General features: G+C 39.0%; 1 protein-coding gene across 1 annotated transcript in view; it reads right to left on the bottom strand.

Moving 5' to 3' along the window:
* Positions 1-16,205, bottom strand: part of nrxn2a (neurexin 2a) — a 423,124-nt gene extending 406,919 nt beyond the window's left edge. Inside the window, exon 1 of the mRNA XM_084137438.1 lies at positions 15,401-16,205. The gene's annotated coding sequence lies outside the window, so the exon portion shown is untranslated. The remainder of the gene's footprint in view (positions 1-15,400) is intronic.
* Between the last annotated feature and the right edge of the window lie 57 nt (positions 16,206-16,262).

The following is a 16,262-nucleotide window of genomic DNA, read 5'->3' as shown; positions in this document are numbered from 1 at the left end:
TGCGAGCAAAGATAAATGTAGCTGCACCTTAAAGCATGTGTCTTTGAAGTCCACGAGAGTACAAGATTTCCTATTTGACATTTAAGGCTTCAGAAAGGTGCTCATGAGCACCCTCTTTGCAGCACTCCACATTGGATTACATGCGCCATTATGTCACCAAAGTGTGGACTTTGAGGATGGCCGCAAGGGCTTAAGGCGGCATTTGGAACAGACTCTAAGACCGGGGAAAGCGAATCTTGGTGTCTTCCAGGCTTTATTATAATCCACCACTGTTACAGACACACTATAAGAGCTGTTCTGTTTTTACTGTTTCAAATCTGACCGTGGACATGACACATGATATTTTGTATGTGAAAGCAAAGTAAACAGGAAGTGAGCTTTGACGATTTCCCTCCATGACACGGACATGGTGGAGCCTAAGTTGGACTCATCCATTATTCAGAGGGGAGGCGACGGCGAGCGTTCTGACCCATTTTGGAATCCATATACGCTGTCACTTTCAATAACCACTGTGGCCTGAGCATTCCTGGAATCCCAAGACCACTCAGGCAGCACTCCACAGACTATACTCACCACTGTTCCAGGGTTGGACACGCAGGGTGCACTCATCTCCAAGCCACTCCACAAAGCTGATCCCAGATCAGCCCAATTCAACAAACATCGGCAGTTCTTGCTACACTCCATTCGACCAGGTCAATCCCAGATGCACCACTTAACAGTGACATAAGGCAATGGATGTTTAAAACAAGTTACTGAACAAACGACAAATCAATATGCAAAAGCAATCAGTAGGCCAAGTGCTGAGAGAAAACACACTGATTGTAATGAATAGGTATTAAACACTTCTGAATGCCAAGGCATATAATCTCGGGTGACTCATGCGCAGGCAAAATAAAATGAGCCAAATGCAAAACACGACCCCCCAACCAAGCCAAAGGTCACGCTCTGCGCCTTTCCACTTAATTTCTGTACACTGGATTGGATAATGACCCTAAAACACATGACATCGAGCTCAGTGGGTAATACTTTTTAAAATATGACCACACTGACTAAAATTAACCACCTGCTTTGAAAGCGTTGAGAGCGAAACGGCACAAAAGAATGGCTGATTGTGCTTGCCGCCTCCTCCAGAATGCGAAGGAAAATCAGCTCAGCCTACATGGAATTTAATTCAACCAATTGAAAATCAATAGTGGATTTATCAGCCTTTAAATCAAATGCTCCACAGCATACACTAATGCCCCAAATGAGAAGATAAATGACATCTATACTTGATTTTCAGGCTACTTCCCTGCTTAATCCAGATGGTCTACTCTACAGCATACACTGATGCCCCAAATTAAAAGATAAATGATAGCTATTTCAAGCTAGTTTCCTGCCTGCTAATATTTTGATGTTTTTACTTCTACGTGTGTGAGCTCTCAAGCCAATAGAAAATACTTAGGCCTAATGCACTACCAGTGCAAAGTCCAGTTTAAAATACTGTGGTTACCCAGCATGCTTTGTGGCTGGGGTCAAATCAAAGCGAGTTTCATCTGATTATTCATTAGGACTATAATACTGAAATACTGAAACAGATTTAGGTGAGCATTCATAATTGATTAGAGGTTTACATTTCACTGTAATATCACATGTTGTGTATGTGTGTTACCGTTGTTGGGCTATATAGTCTAAAATGTGCCGGCTTTGACGGTTATGTTTAAAGTTGGATTTATATCGTTGCATTATGTGATTTGCTCTTGTCTGTGTGGTTTTGTAGTGTGACATTAATCAACTAAACTGATGAATAGTGTGAATGATGTAGTGATGGCAATTACACTGCTTAATGTGTGTTCTTGTGCTGCTCTGACAATAACAAACCCCCATACTCATGGTGGCGATAGAGTTCAAATGCTGTGCCATTTAACTAGATGTATTTGCAATAAACAAAAGGTGTGTTTCAATTTGCATAATTATGCACTATTCTACACCATTTTGTATTGTAAATAATGTGAGTAGTGTGCACTGAAAACTATGTGTGATCTGCTTCAATATTTGTAAAGGCTGTTCATATCCCCCTTATTTTTCAGTGCAGAAGTAAGCTATTTCCAATGAATGTGCAAGACTTCTGATTCATTAACTGCTATCCATTTGTTAAGTCTGATGTCACGCTTCGCTGTTTCTTTATTTAAAGATCGAAATTTCAGTTGACTTGGACAGGGAATTATGCATTTCTATGGCAACACTATCAATGGTCAGGTGGTACAACAATGTCATGTGGTACAAGTAAAGGCCTTGTAAAAATACTTCTGTTTTAATTTATACTTCTGCGTTGTTGTCCGCGTTGACGCGCACCTAGGGAGAATGTGAAACCCCGAGGGAGGGGTTCTGGCAGACCAATCACAGCGCTTGCGTCCGCGTAGAATTGACGCGTTGTTACATTTTTGGAGAGGTGCACGTCAGGGTACGCCGAAGGGTAGGCGCGCTACACACAGCCTACGACGTAGCAACGGCGGCAGTTCAATGCAGAAGTATAAATAGGCCTTAAGAGCTCTCAGAAAATTACCAGTTGTAATTACGAGCTTTATGAGGACGTGAACAAGTTTTACAATTTGAAATCTCGTAATTATGTTAATTACGACACGGCGTAAACGCACCTTTACGTTTTATGAACTGTTAAAATATTGGTGTCCTGCCTGGAAGCCATGAGCCCATAGATGCAGTGTACATCTTGAATTTTTAAAAGCTTTGCTTAAAGGTGTGCTATAAATAGTACATATAACTGCTGAGATTATTCTCACTTGAAACGGAGTGTAGGCTTGGAGCCGGAAACAGCATTCATTTACGCTATAAAATAGTGTTATAATTACAAATAATGATAATACATTAAAAATATGATAACAAATACCAATTTTCAATATCAAGCAGTATAATGATAGCATTGTATATATTGCTAAAATAACTGGAAATAACTGACACCAGAAGCCTTGAACATTCAGATATTAATGGATGTGCCAGCCCTTACATAAAAAAAAAAAAAAAACGGTGAATATCTAGTGCTTTGGAAACATCACCTGAAAAACTTCCATTAAGTACAGGTATAAAATCTGTACAATATATGGCCTAATGTTTGCTAACTTCCTTAGTTTCTACTCAAACTATTTGCTTTGCCTTGATGTCAGTTTACCTGAAAGAGAAACCTAACAGTAAAAATCCAATTTGTACTTGTGTCGTGTTATAAACATTTTTCGGATCACAACGATGAACAAAACCAAGTATGATCACATACTTGCATATGTTTCTTGCCTTAGGTTTCAGCTCATTTGAAGTCTGTTGTTGTGGATGATTCATCCTAACCTAGTCTTATTTACATACATTAATTCATTAAGCAGGAGACATGGTTTGATTGTTCCCTTGTTTTCTCTGCTGTTGTCATATCACATTTCACTAGTACCACAAGGTCATTGGTAGCCCTTTGTGTGGTAGCCTGTTGGGTTGAGCACATTCAGACATCCAGTCAGCCCACATTAACCTTGCTAGACTGGAACAACAAAGAGGAAAAACAAAAACATGCGCACATATGCTCCCGAGTCTACTAAACGCAAGATTCATCTCAGTTTAAACGGCTGTCTTTCTCCTCCAGTCAGTCTATTTTCCTTTTCTTTCATCCTCAGACTCACCCAAACACTCATTTAGGATCATTCTCAGTTTCTCTCTCAGTTTCAGTTTTACTGCCTGTCTTTGTCTTCCGAGTCAGTCTATCTATCTTCTTCCTTTGTTTGACACACAAAAACGCATGCAAACAGTCATATGCACTCATTCACCGTCTCTTGTGCACACAGAAATAGCACAATCTCTTTCTAACCCCCATTACAGTCATACTGTGAAGTGACTGACTTCATTATTCACCTTTGTCAACGCCCACGCATTGCTGCCTCTCTTTCTTCTTCTCTCTCTCGGGTACGGAGTCATACTCTCTGTCGCCATCCCCTCCAACCTGCCATTTCTCAGCTGTTTAGACACCCTCTTTAGACTAAACTATTAAACCTGTGGCAGGATACTGGAAATTTTGCACTTAAGAGGAGGCCAACAACCACAATGATTTTTTCTCACTCTAACACTCTTTTTTAAACCACAAGAGCTGCAAAGTTACGCAGAGTTGACGCCAATGAGGACGAGATGATAGTTTTGACAACACAAGATACTGTCTTAAAAGATACGTGTCAGCCATTGTGACAAAAGAGGGCTGTGGCATCCGAAATCCACACTGCGCTCAAAGACTTCAACTCATATCACTCATGTACAGTTAGCGGCGTATCACATAATAGTCAAGGCTGCTTTTGTGAGTCTTATCGCACCTCTATAATTACTGCTATTAATTATGCTTCCAATAAAGATTATTCCGAGAGCGATCGCTCCATCTGAAACGTCTTCTGAAGGCGGAAGCGCTTAGAGGTCAACCTCAAAGTTACTATGCCGATACGCCGTCACACGCCAGGAGAAGTTGTCTTTTTCCGGTCACACCTGTAAATGACATTCCATCTTATGCTATTTTGCATGGCAATGACACCGATCTGCCACAACAGACATTGCAGCGCCGTCTTCCGACATGCCCGAAAGAATGATGGTGAATGACAGTAAATACACCTTCAAGCCCCGGTGGAACTATCTATCTCACCTCTCATTGCACCCTCGGCTGTCAATCACAGAGGTCAGCGCGGGGTGCGACTGCCGTCATGGCCCAGCGGCTCTTCTCTTATGCTAATTTAGCCTGTGATCTTCAGCATGACATTTAGCTGTAGCAGTTACAGCTGCGGCCCGTGTGCTGTTGGCTACCTGAGTGTGAGTGTGTTGCATGATATACGGCACACATGTATGCTTGTTCATGTTGGCGTAATGAGATATGTCAAAGTGGTGTGTATGTGTAATGGTGTGTGTTGGAATGTCTGTTTACATGTATGCAAATGAGATTTGTCGTAAATTGTTGAGTTTATAGCTACAAGTGAAAGAAAATGTCACGGTGCCGCAGGTATCTGGTTATAGAGGACACAATGGTGGACTAACAACCTATGAGTCGAGTAGCGAGTATTTTTTACATTTTGTTATACTTAATATATGATATTCATTATAATAAATGTATACTTAATTAGCATTCTTATTTACATTTTGACTTTCACTTGATTTCTGTTTATTTGGCTTAGCATATACTATAACTTAAAAAATATTTTCATGGTATATTGCTTGAGTGTTTTGAAGACACTCATAATTAATTTGTAATGTACTTATAACACAAATGAATAACACTTTAATATCACTAATCAAGCGTGTAATAATGCTGCCTTCACATGCCATCGGAAATTTCCTACTTCTGAAGCTTGTCGCATTCAAGCGCTTTGTTGTCAGAAAGAACAGGAATCATGGAGGACACAGGACTTATTCTTGCCTAGTAATTTGGAAAATATTATTAAAGCCAAAATGATATTTAGCGTCCCATTCATTGACAACTATATAAACATTTACCGTGCTATACACGATTCTGGATTTTCTGTCAAATACAGGCTATTTTCGCTGTGTATAATACATACAATGTGCTGGTGTGTCGGTGTTGGTGTGAACAGAAAGCTCTGGCTGGATTCGTAAAAGCATAGCATACTACTCTTACTATATATTTTTTTACATGGCTCATGTAGTAAGTATATTATAGTTATATGGTATTCTGAATCCAGTCACTGATTCTGCACTTTTAAAATAGTGGGTCACTTTAAAATAGTCCAAAACACAAAAGAACACTTTTCCAATAAGTTCCACTCCGTCTAGTTGATTTGAATGCAAAAACATGTCTTATGTACATGATTTTTTAATAATTTTTTATTTTGAAAAAAACAAAACACTGAAAGAATTTTTTTTAATCTTATATTTAGTCAAAATGCTTTTGGATTATGCACAACACTGAACAAATGGATGTCAAACAAAAGGTAGTCTATGACATTTTTACTTGTCTAGGCTGTGTTTATGTCAGTTATATAACAGTTTTTGTCTACTTTTAAATTGTAGTCAGACAGGTGCCAGGTTCAAGGCAGAAATGTTTTGAGTAAATCACACACATAAAAGATAAAAGTTGTAAGTATTTTAAACAGAAACTTTTTTACTGAAATATTAGTGTGGCGAGAAGCAGGGTGGGGACGAGAGCCATGGGAACGGTGTGAGGTTGGTGGCGCTAGTGTGAATGCGTATCACCTGTGCGCCACACTGGTCTCGAGTCCCACGGAGGAGCTCCGGAAGGATAAAAGGAGGAGTGACAACAGTGAAGGATGAGAGAGGATAAGGCCCGGGACATTTACATAGGCTGCATCTGAAATCGCATTCTTTCCTACTATATAGTAGGCGAAAAACAGTATTTGACAAAAGAAGTATGTCTTAATTCACAGTAGGCTACAGGCAAAAAGTACCCTAAGATGACTTACTTCTTCTGTCGAGATTCTGAAGTGTGTGACGGACACTTTACTATTATCCCACGAGGCCACGGGAGAGGACACACGGCAAATGTAGTACATAAGTAATTGCTTATTCAAAATAAGTACCTATTCAAAAGAGCATGCAATTTTGGACGCAACCGCTGTGTTTTGCTTATGTTTGGGCAGCAGACATCTGTAAGGGGCTGCTGCTTACTTTTTTGTTTTGTTGTTTATGTTTATTTTTGTGATTAAAGTTACGTTTATCGTTCGCCGGTTCCCACTTCCTTCTTTCATGAACTTGAACATTGACGTTGTTTCCAGATGAAGCTCTACTTTAGTTTTCACGTGACAACACACCCACACCCACCTGGTGTCAGGGTTATGCACTGCCTGGTGAACTTTTAAGTTTTGATTCAGTCCTCATAGTTTTTTTTTTTTGTTTCCAGTTTTCCAGTTTGTGTTTGTTTCCAGTTTTCCAGTTTGTGTTCCAGTTCCTCCTTGCTTTGTCTGTTGCCATAGTCATTAATTGAGTTACCCTAGTGTTGTCCGTGTGGTTGCGTTCCCCTGGTTTGGTTTCATTATTAAAGACTGTTTTCTCTTGAGTCATTCGTCTTTGTGCGCTACTTTACCGCAACAACTCACAAAACGAGTGTATTTAAACATGGACACAACAGTAATCCATCTCCTCCTCCCAGAACAAAAAACATTTTTGGAGTATTTGTTTTGGACGCTCCAGCACGGAGTATCCCTTTCACATAGCCTGCGAACCAGAACCCAGCCGGCCACCAGCCATGTCCGCGTCAAAGCAGCAACCAGAGCCCGCCACGAACATCGAGACCCCAGAGGCTGATGTTCGAGTCAGTCAAGGTGTGTGACTCAGCAGCTACAGTACATCCGTCGTTGAGGGCATGTTAGAGGAGTTTGTAAGGATTGAGTGAAGCCCCGCCCACAGAGGCCTTATTCAGAGCAGTGCCATAACAGGTATGAAAGCGAGGCTGTGAGGGATAGACTTACCATGTTTTCAATGGCATTCGCTATAAAAAGTTGTATAAAGCTCCTAGATCACTTATAATTTTCCACAGCTCTGGCTGGGATTTTTGGTCTACAGAAATTTCTTGGAAAGATTTTTTTTTGCAGTGTTTCATCAGCAGAACAATCCAAAAACACATTAAATAACAGTACAACCCACTGAAGAGATGTATGCCCATCCCTCACAGCCTCGCTTTCATTCCCGTTACAAATAAGGTCAATACAAGGCTTTCCTCCAAAGCCGGCCAGTTATTTGCAGCTTGCCATGTCGTAATAACTGTAATTTCGAGATGACAACACGTGACATTCTACTCAGAGCTGTTCACGTCCTCGGGCTGGACTAACCGGACTAACAGATGAGCTCAGAATATGCCAAACTGCACGGTACTCGTTTTCTCATTGAAAACCATTACAGATGGAAACAGGTGATATTTGTGGCTTGAAACAAATTGAAAATGGCATGTTCTGCAATTTTATGGATGTTTTGCCCCCCAGATCTCCATGCCAGTCATGTGACTGAAAACAATGAATATAAGCTTGTGTTCAAAGTGAGAAAAAATTTTTTAGGTAAGCTTAAGTGTTCATGTTTTTTTTATCAAATGGAAGGTGTGCTGTATATCTAATGTACTGTACTGTGTCTTTTTAATTTTTCTGGAATTTTCTCTAAAACAAAAGGGTTACGATTAGTTGAACATTTTGCATATCCCCATTAAAGACCTGCCACTGATTGCACACCTGCACCGGCGTTGTTTTGCATCCCATGAGCCTGCGGTGCCAGCAGCACTCGGTGTGTGTGTGTGTGTGTTCCCATCTAATGATCATGACTTCCACACATCCTTCTTTTCTATCAGCTCACCGCAATTTAGTACAAATTACAGCCATCAGCTCCACCCACGAAGAATTGTAGCCGGCGATTCCTGAGGGAGCAATTCTTCAAATCTTCTTCAAATCTTCCTTCCACATGCCCAGGTAAGACGTGTTCACCCACAGGCTAGCATGCATGAATGCCCAAACTCGCTGGCCCCGGTTACCCAATATAACCCTTTCAGCTGAACCCTGGCCAGCCATAACTTGATTTAATTACTATGTCATTACTCTCTGCAGCTGCACATACTCTGTTGACTCTCTGTCCTTCTACTCCAGGCTTGTGAATTCCACTCAATTGCCCCGGTTAATGGGGAGAACACAATAAAGCATCGAACACTTTTGTAGGTAGAGCTTCTCTACACGCCCTGACATTGAGCGCGAAACCTCAGAGCCTGAATAAGCCACGGAACAGCCGGGTTCTGTTTAGTGGCGCTGGGTTTACATGATCGCCAGCTACGACTACCATATTGATAGACCCTCCACTATGGAGCGGTAATGCAGCCTGAATGAACGGAGAACTAAAATCAGCCATGCACCCTCACGCCCACCGCTGGCGTTCGACTCCACTGTAATAGTTTCTATTTGTGGAAGAGGAAGGATATAAACAAATGCATTAGCTTTGCCTCACCACAGGAACAAAGGGGGAAAACAAGTCAAAGTGAACAGCGGGAAAGAGAGGAGGAGAGGCGGTGGGTGCGAAGAGAGAGGGAAGGCAGAAATGAAAATGTTGAGATTGGGATGTAAAACTGCAAAGTGGCGTGAACAGATAAGGGACGGAGTGAGAGAGGGAGGAGGAAGATGGTGTGAGTAGATCCAATCTCCAGCCCTGTCAATCAGAGCTGCAGTGTTTACTGCCCACACATTCCTGCCCCTCTTACAGGCATTACACATGCAGCGAAGAGTGTCTCGCATCAGCCGTATTGATCATGTGCCAGGATGGACCGGCGGCCTCTGCTGATTGAATATGTTGGATGACTTCCATTGTGGAGCTTCGTCTTCAAAGTGGTTCCAAAGCTCTGGATCAAACGCAGAGTGTCGTAAGTGATTACGGACGGTAATGATAATGACTTTGTTCTGTTCTGGATGACTGTTTGATGAAGTTTGTTGGGCTTCTTCAACGGCTCTGAAGTTCAAAGAGGCATGCCGAACACTTCCTGAAGTGAGTGAAATGGTTCCTGTCGTTAAATTGACTCTATAATAAAGTCATTTGCTAGCTCATAAACTGTGATCTCTGTATAAATCTATAATAATTCTTCTACAATATCAGTGTCAAAATGCAAGAACTGCTCATCCATTGAAAAAATTACTATGGTACTTTGTATTTCTGCTAAAATCCCATTTTCTTTCTAAATTCATAACTTAGTATAGACCACACTGTCATCAAAAATAATACAATTTGTGACATAAAAATGTGAGTTGTGACATAAAAATTTCAATTCTTCATTAACTCACTCTCATCATTTTCCAAACCCATCCTACTTTCTTTTTTCCATAGAACAAAAAAGGTGAATACTAAACATATCTGTGCAACAAAGCCATTTAGTGACCGGAGGCCATCAAGCTTTAAAAAAGGACCAAAATACCATATTTTACAATAAACTATATTCCAAGCCCTAAAGCCATATTATAGCATTATGATATGCAGAAAATCTGTTTTAATTGATAATTTGTGCTAACATATATAAAAAATGTAGTGCTTAAATATAATGTCAAACATCAAACATAATTGGTTGTGTATACTGTATACAGTATATACCCCTTTATTTGAGGGGCCATTTACACAACACAATAGTAAACGAAAAACGTTTTATATGTGTTTTTGCTGTTCATTTACACCAGAAAGGTGTTTTGGAGGCCTGAAAATGCAAACTTTTATAAACAGTATTCAAAGTGCAAGTTTTTGAAAACTATACCGTTCATGTCTCTGTGTAAACTACAAAAACGTGAATTTATGAAAAAGGTGACGTCATTCGCATGCGTATTACGTGTTCAGTCTATAGGCTTGTAATGTATCTTTACAAAGTGACATCACCAACTACTGGCCTGTCACCATAATGCATTGTTTTTAATCATTTTCGCGGATTGTTTTGACAACGTTGTCTGTGCACGAAAAACTTTTTCATTTTTAGTACATCGTTGTCGTTGCATGCCCTCAGTCTGTGTTTGTCAGTCGTTGCCTTTACACAACAGGATAACGTTGTTGTATCTCCTGTTCCCCCTGTAGATTTGGTCTCATCTTTTCCTTTTGGATTTACGTTTTCATTTTTGGTATATGGCCATCTGCTTTCCCGTTTGGTTTATCTTTTTTTGTTTTTGTGGAATAAAGACTGCTCGAGAATCAGACCCTCGTCTCTCTTTTTCCCTGCACACCGCAACAACCGTAAATCATGCAACTTAATTTCTTAATTGTAGTTTTTTGTATACTTAAAGGCACACTATGCGGTTTCCGTTTTTCTCAAACAGCGCCCCCTAGAGTCGGTGTGGAGTACTTGCATTTAACGTTACTGTCGTAAATACCACTCACACAGAGCCGTCTCTGCACTCTTCCGACCGCGCTTTCTTCGTCGACTCTGCCATGATTTACGTCTGAAATGCGTGCTAGTGTCTTCCATAGAGGCTGCTTCATATGTTGTTGATGTATGCGATGTCGTGCCGTAAAGCAAGTTGTGAATCGTAACCCGCCCCCTCCCCCACCCCGCGCTTTGCTATAAAGATGATTCGCCCTACTACGAGTTTGTTTACCATTGAAATGATTTCGAAGCTGTTATATTAAGGTACTATAAATTCACATAAAGGTCACGTAAAGATAAAGGTCGCTAGTGTGACCTTTAACACTGTTTGAAGAAGATCCTGCAATATATTCATCTTAATGGTCTCACAGCAGTATCAATAATTGTATTAACTGCAGCAGTTTAGCATAAACACCATTTAAATGAGGGAAAGGTCTGTACACTGAGCAGTTCAGATGAGGATAGTACAAATTACAATTGGGCCAGTAATGATGACTTCTTTTCAATGTCAGTGAAGTGACTGGCCCAGAATGGAGCATGACATAAAGCTCCAACTATCTTTTCTGACAGGCTCGTCTTCATCTCAGTAACTCTTACATTTTCATTCCCTCCTCTGACCTCAATCAAGGCCTTTCGCTTTTATCATAGCGCAATTTCCATCACAGAGATAAACTCATTTGCGTTTATGAAGGTCAATGACTGAATGAACACAAACGGAGAGAGTGACATGGGTTGGTCTTACAGCAGAATCGGATGTCATTATGAAGTTTCACTGTGGCACGACTCGGTACATAAGCAGCTCTCAAAGATATCAGACAGCTGAAGAATGCTGCAAAGCGGGACGGAGCCGATGAAGGACGGAAAACCTACAGGCTGGGAAGCACACAGCATGATATACGAACCACGCACACACACACGTAACAATACTGCACTGTAAATATACCCTTCCCAGAGCAACCACTAATGAATTTTAATTTCAGTCCCCTGGTGCTGATCCAATATGCTGATAAAGAGAGGGTGTGTATTTCTGTGTGTGTGTGTGTATGTGTATGTGTTTGAGGCCCTTGGGGCCACCTAAGTGTCTCATGGAGCGGCGCTTTCATATTGAACATTAGTAAAATGGACCAGAACGCCTGGCTTTCTTCTCTTGTCTGTAATTAACGAGTGGATTATTAAAATGAAGCCGTAGATAGTTCCCTTAAACATGTTTATTCCATAACATAGAATTAGGAGCTCCATGCAGACGCTCTGACAAGGGTAACTGTATCAGGTGCAACTATCAGTGGCGCTCGGGGGCTCTCACGAGACCCACGTCATCCCTGACCTCTGCTGCGGTTTCCTCTCACTACTCACTTTCGAAAATCCTCCAGAAATAGAAGAAAATATTGATATTCGACCTTGTGTGGGGTTATAGTATCATCTTGCGAATCCACAAAGTGATAAGCTGCATACAGTCTTGCCACTGAAGCCACATGGCAGCTACATGCTCAAAATATTCTTAATTCTAACAGCAGGGAAAATAATAATAATCATTATTAATAATAATATTATTCCCAGCAATTACTAGAGAGTTATCATGTTTTCACTTTAGAATACTGATCCAAATTACTACTTCTGAAGGATTTGGTAATATTTGAGTCATAGTGGGTTACCATGACCTTCACTTTAGAATTAATTAGGCCTATACATTATGCATTATTCATGTGAATTATGAACATGTATATAGTAGTTCTTAGTAGTCCTCTGGGATGTATGAAAAAACACCACATTTGAACCACATTCAACTGAGCGCTATTTTTTACTAATTTGTTAATCAGAGTTTCTTGTTTGTTAATAGTAGTTACTTGAATGTTAAGAGTGCATTACTCATTTGTTCCTGTGTAGTTGTTTGTTAATGGTGGAACAGTATTCTAAAGTGTTACCCATATAACTTGGTTATGAACTGTGAAATATACAGGCTCCACACAATACCTATAGCCAGTGTTCAAATTGTGTCAAAGCTCTTGGGGGTAAACTACTCCTTTTAACACATTCAGGACCAGTATTGGAATAAATCTTACCCCATAAAACATTACATAAAATAAAAAGATCATTTTATATGCTGCTATCTTTTCTTTCCATCCTTTCTGTCAGTGTTATGAAGAATATAAACAGAACAAAAACGATGGTGAGCACAGCATTTCTTTAAAAGAGAGCGGCAGCATTGCTTCATTACAGTTTTTCTCGACTGTTTACACACATTTTCTGAAAGCATGCCTCATATTCTCAGAACTCTACACACAAATCCAAAAAAACACACACAATGGGCAAAACCCCTCAATTCTCCTGCAAAATGAAACTTTACATTCAAAACAATGTTATTTCTTCTCAAAATGGTATTTTGTTTTCAAATGACACACACAAACCATCATATGAATAGACATTTATAAGAACCAGTTGAACACTGATGTGCTCAATGTAAAACACTATGATGAATGCAAAACACTTCTTCTCTATTCATCATAATGACTTAGGCCTTTTTTGTTCAGTGTTACACTTTCTACAGACAGTACATATATAAGTGTGTTGTAAAATATTTGAGAATATTGTTTTTATACTCAGAACACACAAATACATGGTAACAAATATATTTAATTTTTCCCACAAAAACAATGTACACAGTGTACATCCCAACCAACACAAAGTTGTACATACAGTGGTCTACATACAAAACAACAGAAGAATTGACTGTATACAGTTACAGTAAAAAAAAAAAAAAAAAGAAATCCAATGTTGGCATCCATTGCTCCATTGAAGAGCTCACCTGTTGCTCTTTTATGCTAAAGCTCTGATTGCTAATTGTAAAACTGTGTGACGGGTGTTTGCCCATGTGATGAGTCAGTGTGCATATTTTAATGGCAGTGTGTTCCTTGTGAAAACAAGAGATTTTCTGCATGAAAATTGTGCCAAAAGCAGATAATTGTGTGTAGTGTTTTGAAAAAAGTGTGTTTTAGAACTGCAATTTGAGTGTAAAGCAGGAACTGTGCTTGTAGTTTAGCAGAATTGGTTCAGGGGGTTGGTGAATGAGTTACATGTTGTGGTCATTGTGTCTCAAGTACCAGAAAATGTGTGTAAACAATCGAGAAAAACTGTAACTGCTGTTTAGAACAACACACTGTGGCCTAAAAAATAAGAGAGAATTTGATACGATTACGATGCTGATGACCGTTAAACACGTCATCACAGTCTGTGAAAATATGCCATCGAGACAATTTCTCTTTTGTCATATTTTTATCAGTTTGTTTGAAAAAAAAAGTGTAGGGGAGAGCGGGGCACAAAGTAACGTTTTTTGATTTGCTCAGTTTGTGTAAATCTACTTATGGTTCAGAGTATTTATTTTTTCCCACATTAAATTCCCACATGTCTAGTACAATTATGTGGTTTTGTTTTATTAATACAGTATATACTTTTTTCTTGACATATCCCGAAAGAATGGAAGTGAAATGTGACAACATGCCCCATAGGTGGGGTACATTGTAACATGTGTGGGGCACATTGTAACATAACATATGACAGCTTAAAATGTTATCTGATCTAATAAAAAAAATATACAAAACAAACTAAAATATTTTCTAAATAAAATACAATTAAAAAACTTTTTCATATAAAATAATGGCAATTTTTAATAATTAAATATAAACTCATTTTTGAGTTTTGACTACGAACACGTGAAAACATAGCTATACACCATAGTTCAAAACAAATAAATAATTAGTCATTTCTGAACATTGACTCTCAGTCTTTATTCACCTTTTTCTCACGTGTTCTCAATAAAATTAATAAAAGTATAGAATAGCATATTTCTAATAGGGGCACATTGTAACGCAGTGTTACAACATGCCCCCGCCTGCTAGTGTCTTCTGCTAGTTAGCGAAGCATTAAATAACTATCTCAACTGTTAAATAACATCTTGGAGATTAAGATAATATCAGATTTGTCTTATTTTAAATAAACACAAAAAATAGAGATGAAAAATTAACTTAAGTAAGAAATTTACTTTTGCTATGGTTTAATAAATGTCTATGGATATCTTCCAAAAAAATCATATATATAGCCTATATACATTTTTTTTTTACATTGGAAAAAACAAACAAACAAAAAAACAAGCGTGTTACAACTAGCCCCGCGTTAGGTTGTGCCCCGCGCTCCCCTAATTATTGTCATGATTCACGAATATATTTCGTCATATTTGTTATCGTTGACAAAAAAGCCTTCACCCAATGAACATTTTCATCAGTAGGCTAATAATGTCCTTAATTGAGTAGGCTAGTTAAGGTTACTAGATTTAAAATTATATTTTTAATTCAGAATGGGTTGCTAGCTCCAATCGAGATTTTATTTTTCTAAGAATTACGTTAGATGGCTAATTACAAATGTCCGACTATTATAAAAGACAAAAAAAAAGAGACTATTTACAGACCAAGATTATAATAATAGTGACTGTTCGGTAAGATAAACACTTATTCAGTATCAGTAAATTAGGTTTACCAAACAATCATAAAGAAAGAAATATTATCTTACCTTTTCATCGTGAGATGAAAATGAGGATTCACTCTGCCAGACTCTCGTGAAAGTGCGTATCTATAGCACGAAATCTATTTTTTTTTTTTTCTCAAAAACTATTTTTGGCGTATAAATGGCACGAGAAATAAAATTGGTGCTATATGCACTTTCACGAGATCGTGTTGGCCAGTTACACAGCGACGTCAAGGTCTGTAAATGCCTTCAGAAAAAAGCCTGAAAAATGCCTTTGAGAAAGAATATATATATTAAATATATATATATATATTATATTTTAATGAAAAACCAGAGGACCCCCAAGGTCATTTTTTTGGGGCCTTATGGGGACCTTGAATGCTAATGAGAGGTCCCGGACCCCCCCTCCCGCCCTATAGCATAATGCCTGATATGTTGGGGTAATTTTTCGAAGCCAGAAACCATATATATTTTTATTCTCAGTGAATTTGCATTTGCAAAGCATTTTATGCCACAGAACTTGTTTTTTCTTTACAGTCTACGGCTCTACGCACAGAACTGAAGACAGTAATAGAAGCCTTGAAGTTTGTGATTTAAGCCCTGCCCACACTGCGCCGCCTGCGGTTTCATAGCAATTTTTTTCTCTCACGGTTCACCGAAGTGTTAAAAAATAACTTTAAAAGCTCATGTTGATCAAGTGGAAAGCACAACTTAACTGTGAACATAAATGTAGCTTTGTAGCTAAAGGTCAACCTGCTAGATTAACCCTCTGATCTCGGCCAATTTCAGCTGATTCACACAGCATGTTTGCAGTAAATAGTGCAATACAAAATCCTTCAAACTTGCTTTTCTTGCTTCCGTTTTCAGCTTATAGCTGTTTGATGGACAGTGAATATGTCGACGACGC

This window comes from Abramis brama (genome assembly GCF_963993115.1).
Source record: "Abramis brama genome assembly, chromosome: 15".
Classification (NCBI taxonomy): domain Eukaryota; kingdom Metazoa; phylum Chordata; class Actinopteri; order Cypriniformes; family Leuciscidae; genus Abramis; species Abramis brama.
This window is presented reverse-complemented; position numbering and strand designations above follow the sequence as displayed.